This window comes from Dermacentor variabilis, chromosome 8, assembly GCF_050947875.1.
Source record: "Dermacentor variabilis isolate Ectoservices chromosome 8, ASM5094787v1, whole genome shotgun sequence".
Classification (NCBI taxonomy): domain Eukaryota; kingdom Metazoa; phylum Arthropoda; class Arachnida; order Ixodida; family Ixodidae; genus Dermacentor; species Dermacentor variabilis.
In genome coordinates, this window is record NC_134575.1 from 59,541,645 (window position 1) to 59,561,649 (window position 20,005).

Below are 20,005 nucleotides of genomic sequence, written 5' to 3' on the forward strand. Positions count from 1 at the left end.
CCCACCAGCCACAGGAGAAGAATTAAGTGAAAGCGAAAGGAGAAAAGAAAGTTAAAAAAAACACACACACATTAAGGACTTAAGCAACGCCCTTCTCTTCAAGACCTTCTTCTTCTTCCTCTTCGAAATCCCGAAATGAAACGGCTTTCATTCTTTGTTTTTTCCCCCCTGGAAACGACCTTCCGATATTACGCTCTTCATAAATCAAATTGCTTCTTGCCATCTCTCCGTACCCTTGTTCACTGCAGAACCTCCTCTCACAACCTGAACTTCATCTGGCTCTTGCTCCCGCGCCAATTTCTCGTGTGGGCGACTCGTCAGTATATATAGGAACGAAGTTCAGGGGTTGCAGGAGAATTGGGCCGCGTTGAGAAGAAGCTGCGATGGCGGGGGGGGGGGGGGCGGAGGGCGAAGGGAGGAGGGAAGAAGGACCCCTCTGTTTTGCAGGCCCGTATTGATCTGTCAGGTCTCTTGTACTGATCTTGGCTTTTCTGTACCGAAAGCTTCGACTTCGGCTTGCCTGCAGCTGGGCCGGCCCCGTTACGAAATTGTAGCCCAAGGTACTGAACCTCCCTTCACCGTTGACTGCAGTCTCTTCTGCTCTCTCTGCTTCTCATGCTTCTTTTTCTAATTTCACAGCCTCTGCCTTAGTCGGGGACCGAGAAAAGAAGCAGAAAACGCCTGGCGGTGTTCCTGCCGCTTAGACGTATACATCGGCAACAATGCCGTAATTCTCCATTCCAGATGTGCGTGCGCTGTACATACTTCTGTAATTGTACAGCCAGCTTTTCCGGGAGGCAGCCTGCAGAGCTTATGGTGATGCGGTCAGTATCCTAATTAATGGAGTCGCTTCTTCTTTTTTTTTATTTGTACGCGTTTTACATAAATCTACATGATTAGGCTCCGTAATAAAACCATGCGTAACGGTCAAGCGCTAGCAAGCTCAATTTTCTTTGTTCACTGTCTTCACTGAATTACCACCGGCGTGGCCCTCAGTCGGGAAATATAGTTGCGCGTCTTTTTTTTTGTAATTGTATCCCATAGGCATATTGTATAAAATAAATTTTTGTTGGAGACTTCGCTCATAGGGACTATGATAGCCACTTTTTGAAACCATGGAGTATTCCAGCAAAGCGTCGAGCCCTCGCGGTGCTCCTGGTCGCACATCTAGCGTAAACTGACTAGTTGACAAGTATTTTGCAAACGTTAGTGTCATCTTGCTAACGGAGTCGGCAAGCGAAAAACAAGTGGTCTCTCCAGTGACCCTACTCGCAAAGCGCTACTCTTTATATACTGTCATGAGCAAACTTGCTCTACGGTCGTGCGGACACGGCCAACAGTCCTGCTGGTCATCGATTGAATACCGTGTTACTTTAAACTCGTCCACTCGAACTGACACGACTGCGTACGTGTCTTCGGGACTGTTTACCCGAGCCCGTCATTCGACATGCTCGGCGCGTACAACGCGGCTGCCCTAACGACCTCCTATCGCGCACACGTTTCCCCTCGTCGCGTGTCCACTTTGTGTGGACACGACGACGACGACGTCTTGTCGTCGTGGTCGCTCGAAGTCCTCGTTTCGGAGCCGTACGTGTCAGCCCTCGCCGTCTTCTCCTCGCTCGTCCGAGCGACTGCAAGTCACGTGAGCGGACCGACAATCCCGCAAACACTCCTCCGCAATCAACGTCCGAAGGACGCGCGAGGAAAGAAAGGGAAAAAGTGGCGCGTGTGTGGGGCGTTGGTTTGGGGAAAGAAGGGAAGACGAGGAGGTTTAGGAAAGCAAGAGTGCGGGATTCAGCGGGAAACCTGGGGAAACGGCAACCATCGCGCACCGGAGTTTGGTGGGAGCGTTAGGGGGAAGGGGTGTTTGAGTGTGCCGACAAGATGGCGCCGAGCGTGACTGGGGTGCCTGATTGGTGCCGCCGCGGCTGCCACGCTCGTCGGCGTATACGTTAGCTCCACGCTTGGTCGATCAATGACATCTGCCGTCGTGTGTGTGTGCTTCCTGACGAGCAGCCGATCCCTCCTTCCGCCACCCGAGTCGCCGTCGAATACACCAACCCCCTGTGTACGTCTTCCTCCTCCGCCACCTTTATCCCCTCTTTCTACACTACGCCTTTCATCTCCAGTGCTTCTCCCCAATTCGGCTCCGTTTTCGCAACGCCCATCAACATCTGCAACCCCGCCATCACCGGCTGCGTCCGCGCGCGGATATGCGCGTCTCGGTAATTTGTTTTGTCTCGGTTCCTTCTATGCCGCGCGCGCGCACGCGTGCACCATCTGTCCTTCGTCAGCTGTCTGTGGCGATTCGGGGCTCTCCTTGTTCACTGATTACGGAACGTCGTCTACGGCAACGAAAGGTTGATCCGGTGTCCGTACTTCGTTTTACGTCCGATCAACATCAAACGCACTCACGGCGAGGTCCGGATACTTCGGGAGTTCCCGCGCGTTAAACACTATCTCACTGATGTGGCACGAATCCGTTGACGTTCGAGTGCCAAGCTCTGGCCACACCAATTTTTAGCACAGCCGGAGTTACATCTGCCGTCATTTCGCTCGATTTTAGCTCAAAGGTATCAGCTGCGCTGATATATGAAGCGCGCGGGGGTCCCGCGTTCCGCGCGTAAATAGCCGTAAAGTTCCGCAAGCGTTCTCACTGAACAGTTGGCCTGTCCAACAGGACCTACCGATATATATATATATATATATATATATATATATATATATATATATATATATATATATATATATATATATATATATATATTCTATCTTTACATTTGTTGTCAGGTCGCCGGAGAACCGTGTAATTAGCTCAACTTTTCAGCAGGTTGAACTAAACCTCATGAAAGGTAAAAGAATAGAAGAAGGTAGAAGAAGGAGGTGTTCACAGCTATCCCCCCATTTCGAGTTTCATTCGAAATAACCCTGACGCGGGGAACGCCTGACACGGTTAAGCCGGACGCTGAAGCAATGTCACATTCAAGAAAGCTACAAAAGTAGGAGCGACGATTAAGCATTGCTCGAAATAAATAAGAAAATTGTGCACATACTTGTCTGAAATGCAGAACCACTAGTGGCTGCCTAACGGCGAGCGTATATTAGGAATTAATGAAAGCACTATATTAGCAACAGCAAAGTGTTTAACCGTAAAGATTGAAACTAATTGGTAGCTCCACACAACGGTGACTGTCATAACTCTCATAATTAACTGGGCACTTTAGGTTGGTAAATCCTACAAGTAAAAAAAAATACCAACTTATCTTAAACCAGCCTATGACCCACCGAGAACAAGGCAATGCGCAACTGGTCACTCGCTGGTAAGCTTTCTCCAACTCTGTGCGTACATCCAATCTGTCTACCCGGACTGCCTAAGACTGCCCGAGAGAGCAAGTTCGCAAATTCATTGGTTGAAACGCTTCGGACAGCACTGGCCAGTGCGAGGCGACCAAATGTATGGACGCCACATTTCGCTCATTCATTGTTTTCTGCCTCCGAATCCATAGCGCAAACCACCTATACGTTGTAAAATGTTCTGAATGTTTTTCATAAGTTTTCTTTACAGCGAGGAAGACGCGAGACTGTTTTTGTGATGCATGGGCTGCCGTGAGCTCTCCCACGCTTTCCCGAGACGTTCGAGTCAATCTGACCCCCCCCCCCCCTCTCCCGACCCCGCACACATTGGACAAGTATGCTTGCGGAAGTGCATCGCGCTGTACACTTACGACAAAAAAAAAAAAGACAAGAATCAAAAGTTGCAGTGGGCGCATCGTTCGTCTCGTACTTGCATCTTGCATCAAGGAAAGAGAGAGAGAGAGAGAAAGGCAAAGGAAAGACAGGGAGGTTAACCAGAGTTTATCCCCGGTTGGCTACCCTGTACTGGGGGAGGGGCAAGGGGATGCAATAGGTGAGAGAGAAAGAAGGATTTGAAAAAAAAGGAAAGTGCCAGTCTGGGTCGCTGCCCCAGCCACCTGGAAAATTACTTGCTGACTGTCGTGTGGCACGCACATTTGACTATGCCGTATGGGACTACACGTGGCGAAGCACAAACAGTCTATTTCCAGCCCGCCAGAGACAAAACAGGAATATAGCTCTTGTCAAAGAGCAGAGACACTCCTCATCTCCTTGTCTGCGGCAGCCGGTTTCATAAGATTGTATTGTATTCTAACATTAATAAAAATCAGAGTCCTTCACTTTGATGCATATTCTGACCCACACTGGAACCTACCAGTTCTGATATATCTAGCGGAGCTGAAAGAGCGATATATATATATATATATATATATATATATATATATATATATATATATATATATATATATATATATATATATATATATATATATATATATATATATATATATATATATATATATATATGCGTGTGTGTGTGTGTGTGTGTGTATTCATGCCATTCATCGGGTTCGTGTGAACTGAGCCATCGAAAGAAGTAGCGTCAGCGACGTCTCATGGATGTAGCGTTCATATTTAGGTCTTGCACAAATATAGATCGAGTATATGCCAGACAAAGTCATCTGTGGCCAGTTCTTAGCAATGCAGTTAGCGATTAGAAACGTTATTAGCGTGCAATGAAGACAACATAAGGCAAAGCGGTCAAAGTGGTGAAGAGACAAAATGTACAAATGGGATTACCAATACGCTTCGACGGGCCCCGGTCGTCCCCTAACTGCACATACTGCTGCGACGCAAGCGGCCTCGTAAATTAGCGTAATTCGTTTATTCGCACGAATCCTATTCCCATACCAAATTGAGGCCAGCTGTCGTCGGGCCAAAAAAAAAAAAAAGAGAAAGTGACGCAGTTGGTGCAATGCTCGCTGCGTCGTAGTATGTGAACAATGTTGTTGTGCTGCTGCTCTTCAGGTTCAGCAGACGACTTTCCTGTGGCTTTTACGAAATTTTATCTCTTTCGGGCAGTGTGTACACAACTACACACACCGCTGAAATGCCTCAAACATAAAAGAAGTACTATTGGAAATGACAGTGTTATGCGTGCATCGCATTCATTCCAAGACGCCTCTCGTTTGCTGCTGTGCACTAAACCTAACAATATGCTTCGTGTATCAGTAGAAAAAGTTATGGCAGACGTTTGGAATGTTTGACTATGACGCTACTGTCTTCATATAACGGGTTCTCTCCCTTCCCTTTCTAGAGAAAAAATGATCCACACTAAGCGAACTTCGGAAGTGAATTGCTGTTTTCTTAGCACTATTCAGGCGACAAAGCTTATATTATTCGATATCCCTAATTATTCTTGAGATGCCAGGCATGATCTCCATATTTATCGATACATGACTGCTCGCTTAAAAAAAACTGGGTTATAATTTCGCTTTTGGGGGGGGGGGGGGGAGGGGGGCTCTTACACCTATTTAATCTTACTGAATGAAAAAAAGAATTGTGTTGAAGATGAATGTTCGACAGTCGGAAATAACTGTCACCTGTAGGGATTATTTAGGTAGAACATAACGCCTAACCCGCGCACGAAAGCGAGAGACCGACATTACGCTTGCTTGAAATATTCACTGAGTCGTATTCCCTGGCCGCCATAGCACCGCTGCTTATTCTCTGTGCTCACCTACGGTGACCGCACAAGAGCAACATTCACGAACTTCGTGCTCTCGAGGATCGAATTAGCCCACGCGTCTCTCATGTATAACAAGCGCTATATAGAGTTCCTGTCAGTTAACGTCGAGTGACGCTCGTACTTAATGGGCGGTACAGTTCATCAGCCTCGTAGCTGAACCAACGAGAGACGTGTCTAACGGTAGCTTCATTTGGCGTTGGCGGGAAATTCATTTGCATGACAGCGACCAGACGGCCGGACTGGTCAAACCCGCATGCTGAACGTCGTCTGCGGATGCCGTGCCGCGTGGGTTACGTCGTCTGTGAATGCAAATGCGTCGTCTGCTCTCGTCGACTTATAAAATATGGCGACGCTAACGGTCGTGTCCATCATTAAGGAAGCTGTGCGCTACACATCTTGGACAGCCCCGTTTTAGCGATAACGATCGAAGAGCGGTTCAGGTGAAGCTACGCACGAATAATGCTTTCTTTCTTTTTTTGATAGATTATGGTTGTCGTCACCGGACCTTTAATCGATCTTGTTCTCCCCGCGTCATGTTATTGCCTTTCTCTCCAACATGATTAATGGTCCCCTGTTGCGCAAACAAGTTTCGATCAAGCGACTCGGGAGACGTGATAGTGGGCGTTAGAGTACAGGTAGGGTCGCATGAATAAGGGGGACGTGCTTTGTTTTTAATCTTCCTGTTATCATTCCCCATAAGCATTAATGGAAGGCGGATCGTCGATTGTGCATACACGGCAGTGCACGCATTCTCTTCGGTGTTTATTTTTGTTTTATTTAACCCAAAAATCTGCTTGCTTTTTTGTCGAACGGTTTCTTCGCCATCTTGACCGTGGTTGACGCACCTGCTGCTAATGATGTCTTCCGCGACCAGAAGGCTACACGCCGGTTCCTGAGCTAAAACTCAGATATTCGTTTGCCGATGCTATCGCATCTCTTGCCTGCAGAGTTAATAGCTCGAAATGTTAAATATTCTTCTGACAATTTATTTTTCCGTTCCAGTGACGGGTTACTATCATATCGTTTGCGTTGTCAACGTTTTACTGTCTTCTAGGGCAAGGAAGTGGCAGACGACAGAATTTGTCTGCAGAGACTGATTGCTATTTTGCAGATTGTAATCTCTATGCAGACTGGAACACACAACTGACCTATCCCGCCTGTGTCTGCCAGTTAACATCTCGCGAAAGGGCACCGTTAAAGGTACCTCAGCGTGAATTCTGTGAATGCTATGATTAGTTACCCATCTTGGCGCATTAATAATGCCCGTGCTATAGCACGCTGTTTGTCACCGACGCTGTCTCTGTAATACCATGATTCCTTTAGAACCTGCGTTACCCTTATCTGGCGTACCACGGTTCACGAAACGCGCGTATAGGGTGTGGTAGTGCTGCACGCCGAATCGCACTTGAGCGCGAAATTTACATATTTCCCTACTTGGGTCTTCGCGTTCCTTCTCGCCCGCTGCACTAGCTCAGCGGTTATGGCGTAGCGGTTCTGAGCGCGAGGTCGTAGGTTCGATACCTGTCATGGTGGCCACATTCCGATGGGAGCGGAATGCAAGAAACTCTCGTGTACTCTCCGTTAGGTGCGCGGTAAACAACCCTAGAGGTTCAAAATTAGTCATTCACTGCGGCACGTCTGAAAGTAAGGCCAATGTTTTGGCGCTTAAGATTACAAAATTTATATGCTCTACTTCTCTTCGTTTGCCTTTCCCGTTCCTTTAGCGGGGTAGCAAGCCAAGCCCATTCATTGTTGTGCACTGCGCATTTACCGCCTTCCTCCCTTCTGTTCTCAAGCCCCCTATGGTGGAGAATGATTGAGCCTATGCGAAGGTACATAAGAAGTTTATTTCAAACAAGTACTAAATAGGCTGACTTACCTTCTAGTACTGTCTTCAGCATTCCGTGTGGATGGGCTATCGACAAGGCGACATTTCCTTGGAACCTCCGCAATGTGTTCTCCAGAGCACCGCCGCCCATTACCACTTGTGATAGCTGAGCTCCAGGTAGGTTCCTCGAAATCCTTGTCATGTAAATCAATGACACTGAGAAAACAAGAGCTTGCGTGAGTATTTATCGTATCAGAGATTATGTCACAGCATGCTAGGCAGCAGACCTTTCACACTTTGCATTCAAGAGGGATTTGAGGTAAGGAATGGCAGCAGCGTTTTGTTATCTCGGCATGTATGAATGACCTAAACTTTCGTTCCGATTTCACGAGCCAGCCCTAATGTATTAAGCCAACGAGGTTACAGTAACGAGGGTTTAACTGTTCGCAAGTATACACAGCCGTGCCCCACACTTGACAGTGATGTGCTGTGGTAAGTATAGCAGTGGCATGTCGAGAGTTTTGTCGTAACCTTCAGTTTTAATCGTAGTGCAGAGCCATAAACCAACAAGGCTGTCATAGCGTCTTTTACGCGCTCGCAAATATCTAAAGTGCTTTCACGGTGCAACGCGTATATAATTCAACTGCCTTGCTTGCCACGTTTTCTGCGGGGTCAGCTGCCGATCCTTTAGTCACGATAAAAAAGAAGAAACCGCATATTTTTGCGACTTCGAAAAACCCCAACCCGTTTTTCAGCGACCGTGTTTCTTCGAAGCAGTCGCATCGAGAATTTAAAGTTGCCTGAAACTGTACAGCAAACTTTTAAACGTTGCGGTGCATATTATTCACCCGCTTGAAGACCTGTCCGCATAAAGCATTTTCGCGGAAGCGAACTACGAGCCTCGTACGAGCCATCTACGAGCCATCTAGCGACCGTCCTTGCCAGGCAGCGATCACGCCGGTTCCCGAGCTAAAACTCAAATATTCGTTTGCCGATGTTATCGCATCTCTTGCCTGGAGAGTTAATCGTTCGAAATGTTAAATATTCTTCCGACAATCTATTTTTCTGGGCCAGTGACGGGTTGCTATCATATCGTCTGCATGGTCAACGTTTTACGGTCTTCTAGGGCAGTAAAACGCTAAAAAAGAAGAAACTGCATATCTTGCGAACAGCGTGCCTCCGACAGTAAGGCGCACTTGCATCGCTCGTGGATGGGCGTCTACTAAAGGCGTGACTGCTGTACTCTCCAGCTGCTCAGCCTCACTCAGCTTCGTGCAACCTCAACTTTTTTATTTCCGGAAACGCCCATGAGCTACCCGAATAGCGCCCTGGAAGTCTTTCATTGGTATCGATCAAATTAATTTGTTGTTTGAAATGTTAATTAATGGAATGTGATAGTTAGCTGTATAAATACTACACGGAAGAATTTTAAAGCTTCAACCTCGATGGTAAAAGTAATCCAAACGAAAGCCTCTGTCAGCGATCTGTAGACACCCTTGCGCCGAGTCAACCGGCTCAACCCTACGTTTTCAAATTCCCGAACCTTATGCATATGATCACCCGTCAACATTTACTGCGGTTAGCTTCCTTGAAGAACCGTTCTGCTACTCTAAAAGACCACCGCTTACCTTGTCTACTCGCTGCACGATTTGCCCAACACGACTTCACCGTGATCTGAACAAAGAAATCAGCGGCAAATATTCGCTCACTAAGGCACCGATGCACTGTCGTCAATGTGTCACCTAACGCCACGCTTATCATTTACCGTTGCGTTTCTCCAGTCGGTAGTTTTCTTTCTTGTCTTTTTCATTCACGTTTCTTCGTTATGCTCTATACCGCTGTTTATTAAAGAAAAGTTGGCTCCGTGAAATCTCGACCTACAACTTTAAACAGCAACCGTACGAGAAAAAAAAATAAGAATAGAAAATCTCTTTGCTGTTTAGTGTTCAAATGTATTGCACTCTTGTTGTTTCGCAGACATGCTGTCCCTTTTAGCGTATTGATGAGTGTTTAAAGCAACGAATTCATGTTTTCTTGTTCTTGCAGTTACGATTTACTTGATGTTTCTTTTGCCCCTCCGGCTTGGAGGAAAACGTTGGTCCGCAGTTTGTTTAAAAAAATAAAAATAAGAACACAGCTTGGAGGCAATGTTCCAACTAAGCGACTTGCCATCGTTAGGGCCGAAGTTTGCGTTTAGTTTCGCACAGGCTAATAAGCGTAGTAAAAGGCGTAATAGCTGCTGACTCATGGAAAGCAGTCCCGCGAGCAAAGCTACCAATAAACTACGTTTTGCTCTCAAGCCTAGCTCGTGCTCTTTAGCAAACTTTCAGCATTCCAAGTCTTCTTTCAACTCCTGCCCTCCATAACGGGCACACTACTTCTCACAAAGGTAACACTCAAGAAGTCTTCAGAGGCAATTCTTGTCCCTGTTGTGCCACCGATACGTTTTTTTTTAATCCAGTTACTAATGCTATTTATCGATACAGCTGCGTCGTCAGCACCTTACGATGGTGCTTGAAGAGAGATGCAAAGCGTGCTTCTAGTTCACCTAATGAACGAAAAAAAAATTCCAAGGCCATAACATGCTTCTCTACGCACATTTCTGCGTGTATGGGTGCACCCTGCTTTGAAACCTGATCCTATTACGTTCTTGCAAAGCGCGGGGTCATGCGGTCTGGCACTCAACACATGCAAAATCTGATTAGACGCAGCCTAGAGCCGCCGCTGTTCGAAGTCACCGCCCGAGGCTGGTTTGGAGTCCTTCGTCCAAGTGGAGCTCGCTCCCCTCACTAGCCCAAGCGAGGCTAAACTACACCGAACTGCAAGGTAGCGCTTCAACGATCATATTTATTTTCTTTTTAGCTCATAATACGGCTTATTGTATGCAAATAGATGAGACATAAAAAGGCAAAAAAAAAACATGCTCGTGAAGCAAAATGAAGCCGGCATTCACCTCAACGTATAGAGGGGGAAGCTACGAAGAAAAGTATATGGGTTCGCCAGAAGGAAAGAGAGAGAGAGAGAAACAACTTTATTGAGCCGAGCTCGACATCTTCTTAGACATGCTTCCCTGGAGATCAGGACGAGCTGGTCTTCCAGGGCGGTGCTGGTTAGCAAGGTCTCCCATCGCTCGGTAAGGGTGGATGAGGGATGGTGTAGGGTAGCGGGGCAGTAAAGAGGTGAGGGGATCGCCTTCACTAGGGTAGCGGGGCAGTAAAGAGGTGAGGGGATCGCCTTCACGAAATCGCATACTCCAATGACGTGTTGGAGCGTGCCTAACTGAGTTTTGCAGAAGTTACAATCCTCCTCGTACCTTTCCGGGTACATCTTGTTTTGAAGGTAAGGGTGCTGCAAAGATCCTGCCTGTATTTGCCTGTAGATCGCATGCTGTTGTCTGCTAAGCGATTTGTGAGGATCGGGGTAACGGCACCTCTCCGTCTTATAATGGTTCGTAATGTCTCTGTAACTAATTATGGACTGTGCATCACCTTCCTCAACCCGGTGTTCCATCTCTCGGGCGAACTGGTGGACAAGTTCGTTGCCCTCCAGCCCAAAGTGAGCCGGTGTCCATATTAACTCGAATTTCCTTTCATGTACGTCGCGTTTACTTTTGAGAATATCTAGTGCCGCAAGAGACACCCACCCCTTTCTGAAGTTGTTATACGCCTTTTGCGAGTCGGTGACAATTCTTCCCACCTTGGGCTGCGCGAGTGCTAGCGCTATCGCGGCCTCTTCTGCCACCTCCAGAAAAGACGTCTTGATGGAGGCGCAGGTTACGGGAACATCCCGCGTCGTAACTGTCAGCGTTGCTTTCGATGAAAACTTGGGTAACGAAGCGTCTGTGAAGAGAGTGACCCCCTCTTCCTCTTCTACTATTTGACCCTAAGTCTCAGTCAAGGCCGCTATACGAGCCGCTCTGCGGCCGTCGTTACGACCCGACCTCATGTTTCTAGGCAGTGGCTTACTGTGGATATTATGCGCCCACAACCTGGGTAACGGCCCCGTTTCTTTCCGCTCTGCCTCTTGTCAGCCCAACTTGGCAAGAACGCAACGTCTCGCCGACGTCTGACTGAGTCGAACTCTTTGATTAGACAGATGAGCTTCTATTAAGTCTTCGACGACGTTGTGCTTGGCCATGCCAAGAAGCTTGTCGGTCGAAGAATGCTTCGGAATGCCCAGCGCCATCTTGGTTGCCTTTCGTATAATGACGTTCAACTGGTCCCTGTCTTTCTTCAGTAACTTGAGGTACGGCGCCGCGTAAACGATGCGCGACGTCAAGAAGGCCTGGACGAGAAGGAAAGCTCGGCAGTTAAAGAACTTGCTCTGATGTGAGCACTTCTTTTTATCCCCTGCGACGCTATTTTACTGAGGAACCGGGCGAGGGGCTTGCACGCGAAATATTCGTTCGCATGCGGAACGCATGCGAAATATTACGTTCTGGAATCTTGTACCAGATTACGAGTTACTGTGGAATTCGTTTAGTGCAATTCATTAAAAGCAAAGAAAGCATTGCCCTTTTTTCATTTAATACAACAAACATATATATGTCTGCGTTCACTCAGGTTTCACTCTTTTGGTGTCGAGATCTGGTCCTTTCGGTATGGACTTCTCAGCTTCGGCCAGGCGGCACTACTGGATGGATGGAAGGTAGGAGCAGCCCCTTTGGAACGGGATGATGACACTTGCCACCATGCTCAGCTTTTTGTTTTCGTTTAACTGTGTTGTAAGTTATTAAAATTCGTCATTTTCTTTAAATACGTCTTCCTACAGTTTTAACCTTATGTCACCTCTCTGCTTTTGAGCCACCAATCCTGCAATTGCCTTTTGCTAATTTCCACCGCATATTTATTTGCATGACTATTGCTATCTCTGAACCCTAGGGCCTCGGGAAGCGCGACTGTGCCCACATCGACATCGGTATGGATACCATCACATTTAAGTATGAGGTGTTCTATTGTTTCTGCACATTTACCACACAGAGTACATGTGTCTTCTTCTTCGTTAAATTTCTCTTTCTAGCTCCGCTTTCTAAGACATCCTGACTTAGCTTCAAAGAGTAGGGCACTGCCTCTTGAGTTATAAAACGCTTCCTTCCTGATATAGTGTTTCCAGTATCGATATGGTTCCACACTATGCTTCTTTTCCATTGAATTTATCCAATTTTTACCTACTGCCCCTGCTGAGACGAGCCTCCATTGTTGAAACTTTTCCTTTTGCGGTTGCGTCACCGTACCCCCGTGTGCTGCCTCCGCGGCAGCGCGCCTCAGACGAGCTGCGCGCTCAGACGAGCTGCGCGTGTTCTCTCTGCCCTTGATTGTAGCGCTCGCGTTACACGTGCTCTCTCTCTCTCGTTGTTTGTAACACGCGCGCACTCTCGTTTTTTGTATCCCGTGCTCTCTCTCTCTCTCTCGTTTGTAGTGCTCGAGCTACACGCGCTCTCTTGTTCATCGCTGTAGTTGTGCGGGCTCTCTCTCTCTCCTTGTTTGTAACACGCGCTCACTCTCGTTTTTTGTATCCCGTGCTCTCTCTCTCTCTCTCTCTCTCTCTCGTTTGTAGTGCTCGAGCTACACGCGCTCTCTTGTTCGTTGCTGTAGTTGTGCGCGCTCTCTCTCGCTGTCGTTGTTTGTAGCGCTCGCGTTACACGTGCTCTCTCTCTCTCTCGTTGTTTGTGGCACGTGCTCACTCTCTCTCTCTCGTTGTTTCTAACACGCTCTCACTCTCGTTTTTTGTATCCCGTGCTCTCTCTCTCTCTCTGTCCTTGTTCGTAGCACGTGCTCTCTCTCTCTCTCTCGTTTGTAGTGCTCGAGCTACACGCGCTCTCTTGTTCGTTGCTGTAGTTGTGCGCGCTCTCTCTCGCTGTCGTTGTTTGTAGCGCTCGCGTTACACGTGCTCTCTCTCTCTCTCGTTGTTTGTGGCACGTGCTCACTCTCTCTCTCTCGTTGTTTCTAACACGCTCTCACTCTCGTTTTTTGTATCCCGTGCTCTCTCTCTCTCTCTGTCCTTGTTCGTAGCACGTGCTCTCTCTCTCTCTCTCTCTCTCGTTGTTTGTAGCACGTGCTCTTTCTCTCGCTCGTTGTTCGTAGCACGTGATCTCTATAATTTTTTGTATAACATGTTCTCCCTCTGTCGTTGTCCGTAGCCTGTGCTCTCTCTCTCGCGCGCGCGTTTTGTAATGCTTGCGCTAGATGTGCTCTCTTGTTCGTTGCTGGCGTTGCGCGTGCTCCCTCTCTCGTTGTTCGCATCGCGTGCTCTCTGTCTTTGTTTGTGGCACGTGCTCTCTCTCGTTGTTTTGTGTCACGTGCTGTCTCTCTCGTTCGTAGTGTTCGCGCTACACGTGCTCTCTTGTTCGCTGCTGGCGCTGCGCGCGCTCTCTCTCGTTCTTTGGCGAGCTGACGCTCTAAAACACCTGTATGTGGAGTGGTTGAGAAATGGCAATGCGTAAACTGCGCCGATTTGGAGACGCTCGACTACTTGCTACTTCACTGCCCTGCCTTCGGTGTGGAGCGCACGGACTTGTGTACAGTCTATCGGCGACTGGGACTGACTTGCGATACGGCGACCGCGCTGCTATTCCCTGCAGCCCACTAGTCCATCGTGAAACACGCTCTTTCGGCACTGCTAGACTACTGCAATACGACGCACTTGAGAGCGCGGCTCTGAGCCCTGCACTCGCATTTCTTTTTGCCCTTGTCACGTTCATCCTGTCTTTCTCTCCTTCATCTTTTTCTCCCCATTCCCCCTTCCCCATGCAGTGCTGTTGAGGTGTCCTCCTGTGAGAGACAGTTACGGCGCTGCACTCATCCCTTCCGTCTCCTTTTCTAAAATCACTTCACACACATGCGTAAACTGCAACGCTATTTTTCAGAAACTGTCCAACGCAGAATGCCTTCGGAGGGCTTGCACTGAAGAGACAATTGATTACGCAGAACGGCGCATATTTAAAACCAACTGAGGGGCTCCCTTTCCCTTGAGTATAGTCGAGACAAATGTAACCAAGGCGGTACCTCGGGATATTTGGTCGGTAACAGTGGGATACTAAATAGCGCTGAAGAGACAAGAACGGACATAGTGCCCTGTGTGGTCGTTCTTATGGTCATCCTTGCTTTTTTAGCGCTATCTGGGGTCCCGGGAGTCAAGTTATTTTTGAGAGGCAAGCCGAGTCTTGAAAACTCTGCCACGTGGCTTTCTGGACGCTCACTATTTATTCCAATAAAGAAAAGGACGAAAGAGAGGCCTAACAAGAGAAACACACACCCCTGGTGCAGTACACGCTTAGAACGTAAAATCCACATATACATAGTCTGATTCATGAACAAAAAAATTTTGAAAGGCACGTTGAATTCAATCTTCTTTTTTTACTTCTGCTGCCCTCTTTGGAGACGAATAGGAAAGATATTAGTGCGCAAATCCTTCTCTTTTTTATGTTACCAAGCGGCACATATAACTTTTTTTTAACTCATAGCTGAAGGAAAAGGAATCGTAAGAACGTCTCAACTGTTCATTTTTTTTCTTCTCCGTGTTCAGCAGTAATTTTCGAAAGCCGCTCTCAGACGAAAGAGTTTTGCCGGCGGTTTCCAATTAAATGCCAGGGATTCAATCACTAGCGCGGCCGTAATGAACTGTTATTCCGGGATCGCTATCATTAACGCTGGTAAAGCTTCTTTTTTTTCCTTTCCTTTAGCGCGGTATCAGGACTGGTGTGAAAGATCCAGCTGTAGTGCTGCCTCGCTTCATCATTTACATTCGCTCGAGCCGTCGCCTGCGAGTCTTTAGGTCGTTAATGCCTCCTAATCTTTCATGGAAGGTAAGCGAGACTTCCATAGCTGCACGCATGGAAGTATCTCCGCTTCGTTATTTTCTTTCCAACAGTGCACCGTAACGTCTACTCAAGCGGGCAATATTGATTTCATCGATTTTCTACCCTGGGATTAAACTCTGAAGTTGTGGCAAGTTGATTCAAGAAAAGCAAACAGTAGCTTTTCTTTTTCTTTCTTTTTTGTCAACCAGAGGGAGCTCGCCTGCTATCTTAGGTGTTGAGTCTCGGTTAGAAAATAATCCCAGCAGCGGTTCAAAACGCTTCGTTATAATACGTGCAGCTTCCAACGGGCGCGAGAAAAGAAACATTAAAGATATATTAATTTTAAAAAAATTTTAAAAATTAGCATTTGAAAACTTTTCGAAACCGTAGTTGTTAAAATTAAAATTTCTCAGGCGGTAGCTAATAGCTGGAATGTGGCTTCGCTGTATCCTCCGGACCGCTTTCTTTTATTTATCATCTCGTCTTCTTCATCGTCCAATCGTCGTCACAGTAAGGCTAACTGGTCCCTTCACTTCACCCTGGCCATGCGGGGAATAAAGGCGTAATTTCGCCCACTACCTCAGCAAGGTGCTGAGGTGCAATGATGCTGCCGTAGCAATATGAAGTTGGCGCCGGAAACGCCAATTCCTGAGTGCTACCGCAGCCAGGCATGGGCACGTTACAGAAGGAGAAATGTAACCGCTTGCATGTAGCAATACTTCATTTTAAAATGTATTTCAATACGGGGACCAATCACGGCCCCTCAATCGTGTCAAGAAATTTTGCACATTGCCCCTGCGGCCATCTGTTGAACTTCCCCGCAGTGCACCAGCGTAACGCAATGAGCGGCATTTATTATATTATTATTATTATTATTATTATTATTATTATTATTATTATTATTATATATATATAATTTAGAAGGCCTCCCGAATATCAAATCTTATAAAATCTTATCGCACCACCAGCGCTGTCCTGTCCGTTCCTTTTACTTGTGCTCGCGTCTGTACTTCCCGGCACCCCCTGTACGCTCTTACCTTCTATATTGCAATTTTTGCAAAATACGTTTGCTCTCTGCGGCTGCTGCTGGTTCGGCGCGCGCCTAAATGCGTCGCCCTCCCAAGTGCACTACGAAGCCGACGTATTATTGCTCGCAAGCGTGTTTTCATAAGTTATGCAATCCTTCATCGCTAAGAATGCCACGTTCTGTTTCACTGTATGCGCGCGCACCTTTCAAAGCGACAATGAGATTATTACGAAAGGCCGGCAACAACACAATCTTTCTCCGCAGTAAATAGCCTGCAGGAGCATGCGATTGCCCATCGCATTTATCTGTTTTCAGAGACCCGCCGTGGTTGCTCAGTGGCTATGGTGTTGGGCTGCTGAGCACGAGGTCGCGGGATCGAATCCCGGCCACGGCGGCCGCATTTCGATGGGGGCGAAATGCGAAAACACCCGTGTGCTTAGATTTAGGTGCACGTTAAAGAACCCCAGGTGGTCAAAATTTCCAGAGTCCTCCACTACGGCGTGCCTCATAATCAGAAAGTGGTTTTGGCACGTAAAACCCCAAATATTATTATTATTATTATGTTTTCAGAGAGACTTGCCTTCGGTAGATCTACGCGCAACAGCAAAAAACCCGCCGTGATGGCGCAGTGGCTTTAGCGTTGCGCTGCTAAGCACGAGGTCGCGGGATCGAATCCCTGCCGCGACGCCCGCATTTACATGTGGGCGAAATGCAAAAAATAAATAAATAAAAAGCCCGTATGCCGTACATTGGGTGCAGGTTAAAGAGCCCCAGATGGCCAACGTTATTTCGACTTCTCAGACTATACCGCGCCTCAAAATCAAATCATACATTCGGCACGTAAAACAAGAACATTTAGTTGTTTGAACAGTCGGCATAGAGCACGAAGCCATTATTAAGTGCACGTGCGGATGGAACAGGCAGAAGCATAACATTCCAGTGGTCACCGAGCAGCGCTTTATCGTCGGCCGTGTCAAAGCGCTGAAGCTTTCTGCAGCACAGATGTTGGAGACACCGCGTGCGCTGAGGTTGCGTTGCCTAAAACAGACGCAGCCCGGCGGTAACCTAGCGTCCTTGCCCAGCACTGTTACCCTGTTACGTTATGGCATTCGTGTTCGCCGTACTTCGCGAAGTGCTGGCCGCACGCAACGGACCAATACGTGAATCTATGTACTTTCACCTGGTTTTGCTTGGTGTGAAGAACTGCTGTAACACCTTTTGCTTTTGCAAACGCTTATTCATGTTTTATTTGGGATGGTAGAGCGCGCAGTCTGGAATGATTCGCTAAGAAAACTCTCGCGTTCGATACCCTCGTTTACGTGGGTTAGGTGAACATGAGCACGAGGTCGCGGGATCGAATCCCGGCCACGGCGGCCGCATTTCGATGGGGGCGAAATGCGAAAACACCCGTGTGCTTAGATTTAGGTGCACGTTAAAGAACCCCAGGTGGTCAAAATTTCCGGAGTCCTCCACTACGACGTGCCTCATAATCAGAAAGTGGTTTTGGCACGTAAAACCCCAAATATTATTATTATATTATTATTAGGTGAACATTTAGAAGAAGCTCAGCAGGTAGCCGAAATATATCTGTATAGCCCTACACTAAACGATGTTTCTCATCACCGTGTTGTAGCCCTGGACTATACAATGTTTCTCATCGCCACGTTGTTGCTTTAGGCCATAAAACGGCATGAATCGATCAACACTTTCACAAATTCTCATTGGCAGAATCCGCTCGCCTATTATTGCTAAGAGTTCTAGGCGGCTGTTCTTTTCAAGGCTTGCGTTCTGACTTATTCACCTATAATGTAGCGTAAACACGGAGCATATTAGCACATGCCAGTCAACGTTGTTTGACGAGGGAAATTGCGGCTGCATATTCAGCGAAGATTTGTGTTCTGATGGGCCATTCGCTTCCACCACGGGCAGTTCATACGGGTGAATCGAAAAACAATATACCGTGAGGCATGCTATTACGTTCCGTTGGCGTGCAGGAAAACATATGCATTGGTGAATTTAGGCATTTCTGTAGAAAATGATTCCTCCGCCTTTTTCTTTTTTTCTTTTCTGGGACTGAAGAGGAGGTCGGCCGGCGGTAAGTTGAGGAAAGGTGTGGGTTACGTCTGAAGGGACGGAATTTATGAGCCCGAAATGAGCTCTTGTACGCGTAAAAAAAATGACGCATGCTCTGCGACCAGCCGATAATGCTGCGACTTTAGCATAACTTTCGAGACATTGCCTAAAATAAGTCATAGAAACGTTTATGACTTCGCTAGAATCACGATTGCTTCCATTCGCGTATACCCCGTGGGCACGTTACTGCTACATTAGCATTTAGATGAGATTTTAAGGAAACCTTTGGGGACTGTGTAGGCGCCAGCAGTAAGTTCCAGTGTTCTCGATTCGGCTATAGCCATTACTGTGAGCACCGAGCATAGTTGCCGAGACACCTATAAATTAAGTACGCGTCCTTAATCGCGAATAAAAAAAGGGAAGAATTCTCTCTTGATTTCGCACATTTTTGCAACAGAATGAGCAGTTTACGAACTCGAGCGTAATGATGTTGCCGACAACTTGTCCTGTATTTTAATAACACCCGTACACATATTTCGTACCTTAATGACTGTCCGCCGGCAATATACACAGGTGATTTTAGTGCTAAGGTTAACGGCGTTCAAGAGAGAAGTATAAAAGTATAAGGTACGCACTTTACCTTAACAAGTATGCGTTTGCTTAGCGCTTCGTAAACTACTTCTAACACTCATACTACTCTCATTCATACTTAGCGTGTTCGCTTCCGCCAGTAGGAACTGGGTCGGGGAACGAGGGGGTGGTTAGGGTTAGAGTTGTCACTCTATGTATAGATTGGTTTTGGTGGGGGGGGGGGGGGGGGCGAGAGTTATCTTTGTCGCCATCGAAAGCCATTATTGTATTTTTAGACTCTATATAAAGTTGTTTATAGGTAGTGATTGATTTACGAGACGCACGATGCAGGTATACGCTTAGTTTCCCGCAGGAATCTTCCAGCAAGCAGTGCTAGCTTTGTTCACGACCGAGAAGCAACACTTGCTCACGAAAGCCAAAGCCGCGTTTGCTCGAAAATTTTGTTGTGGACTTTATATTTTCCTTTTTTTTTTGCCGTTTCCTAAACAGCCTTCCCTCACAACAACATTACTAAAAGGTGGGATCATAACTACAATAAGGATCCTTCAAAAAATTCTAGTTAGCAATAAGCACCACACCTTGCCCTCTCCGTCTAACTATTGGCCGATTTCCTTGGTTATGCTTGGGCTTGCCTAGAAGCAATGTAAAAAAAAAAGAAAAAAAAATAAACCCGATCGGAGGGCCAGCAAACCATCGCATGCTAGGGTTTATTAGCCACGCGCCTGCTCTCCTAGGATCATGCGTTATGTGGCGCCATCGGACAAAAAGGAATGTTCTACATCCCCAGGATTTGCACTCCGGGAAATTTAAAACATACACAGCACTATATACATAAACTACGTACAGGCATACGGAACAAATACGCAAAACGCTAAATAAGAAAAACAGCTTTTAATAAGTTCTCGATTTACCGAAGTAAATCCGGTTCTCGCACTCGTAATTGATGAGCCTATTGCGTCCAACACCTCCAAACAATAAAGCGAACACAAAGTATCGCCCTATTTCATATTTTGTGAGGTAACCCGCCTGTGGTTAGAGCTATGGGCTTCAGACTTTTGAACATACCATTATAACTTTCTTGAATAA